The sequence below is a fragment of the Xiphias gladius genome, chromosome 3 (assembly GCF_016859285.1).
Source record: "Xiphias gladius isolate SHS-SW01 ecotype Sanya breed wild chromosome 3, ASM1685928v1, whole genome shotgun sequence".
NCBI lineage: Eukaryota > Metazoa > Chordata > Actinopteri > Istiophoriformes > Xiphiidae > Xiphias > Xiphias gladius.
The window spans coordinates 25608974-25610661 of record NC_053402.1 but is presented as its reverse complement, the minus strand read 5'-3'; the positions used below and the strand labels follow the sequence as shown (position 1 = coordinate 25610661).

The following is a 1688-nucleotide window of genomic DNA, read 5'->3' as shown; positions in this document are numbered from 1 at the left end:
GCTCTGTCTCTCGCTGTGCCACAAACACCTGAGAGCTCCGGTCGAGTCGCCTCCATGATCGATTGATCGATTGCTCGGTCCAAGGCCAGACAACCACGTCACTGTTCGTGGGTAAAAACCGTCAGATGGAACCGGACCCGGTTTTGGATTTGCAGTTTGTTTGTTTTTTATTTGTCGATGGTTCTGAGAACAACTGAACCTGAATTCGTGAGCAGGTGAACTCACCTGGGGCCAAATCCACAAGCAAACCCTCCTCACCTGTTCCTTTCACCTTTGATTTGATCTCCTGTTGTTTTCTTTTCTTATTTGACTTTATTTTATTTAGTCTTATTTTTTTACTTTTGTTTTATTTCATTGATTTTTATTGATTTAGTCTTATTTTAAAGTTTTGACAGCGGGGATCCATCTTGACCTCAGGGGTCAACCTCTTGACCTCAAACGCAAGTTCCACTTACCTCGCAGGTTCCGGTACCTGTGGTCACGTGATAACACACCGACACACGTAAACAAATACATGGACATTATTAGGATTCGTTCAGTTTGTGTGTGACCAAGATGTTTTTGGTTAAATATTGTAAAATATTGCGACTAGAAACAGCACCGGCTGCGCGCCAGAGATCACGTGTCTCCAAAACCAGACCTGTCGCTGCGAGCAGGGTTCGAACCTGCGCGGGGAGACCCCATTGGATTTCAAGTCCAACGCCTTAACCACTCGGCCATCACAGCTGCTCCCGGAGGACCGGTTCCCGGACCGGAGTTGACACACCCACAGAGGGAGGGAGGTGGGGGGTCCGGTCCTAGACCCGCGGCGGATGAAGCTTTCAGACATAAAAGTAACGACGGCGCACTGTAAAAGTACTCCATTACAAGTAAAAGTCCTGCACTCGTACAGAACTTTTATCACATTGCACTTAAAGTATCAAAAAGTAAAAGTACTCCTGTCAGTTACATCGGACTTGTAGGATTACTACCAGCGATTGTCACGTAAGCAGCAAGATTCATTCGTTCGGGTTCAATGCCGAGGTGCTTGTACCGAACCCCGGAGAAATACTGTACTTTTACTGCTCCGCCCTTGTCCGGCAGCTGCGGTCACTCTGCGCATGTAAACGGTGGAAACCAAATATAATCACCTGCGAAACTCTCGACCCTGCGGCAGCCGAGTCATGAAAACCAGCTCCAGCTTCAGCAGCTGCCACAGTAAAGTCCTGAGCGCGGGAATGCGTCGATGATTATTATTAATCTGCACAAGTACTTCGACTTTTGGCCCTTTTAAAGTGAAGGTGTGAATGCAGGACTTCTACTTGTAACAGAACTTTGAGACTGAAGTTAAGGAGCATTTTTACTTTATACTTTGAGTGGAGGTCATATGTTTGTAAAGGCAGGTAAATGATCGAGGAGCACGGAGAAGATCCGTCAGGTAAAGTTTTGTCAAAGTCTTGTCACTAGTTTTAGTTTCAGGGCCGGTTCATTAGCTGATGATCCGGGTCTCAGATAATTTATCACATCTGCAACCAATCAAATGCCCAGGACCAGTGCAGAGAGATGAACCTGGGGCTTTTAGGACCCCTCAGGGTCTGGGCCCAGGGGGGCCGGTCGGTAGTCCAGACTTGCCTATTGAAAAAAAGATTTTTAATTTCAATGAGGTTTTCATGGTTCAAGTACAAAAAAGTAAAAATAAGATCTAAAAA

General features: G+C 46.1%; 1 non-coding gene across 1 annotated transcript; it reads right to left on the bottom strand.

Moving 5' to 3' along the window:
- Positions 1-644: 644 nt before the first annotated feature.
- trnas-uga lies at positions 645-726 on the bottom strand. The gene has a single exon. It is a non-coding gene; the product is annotated as a tRNA-Ser (tRNA).
- Positions 727-1688: the final 962 nt, after the last annotated feature.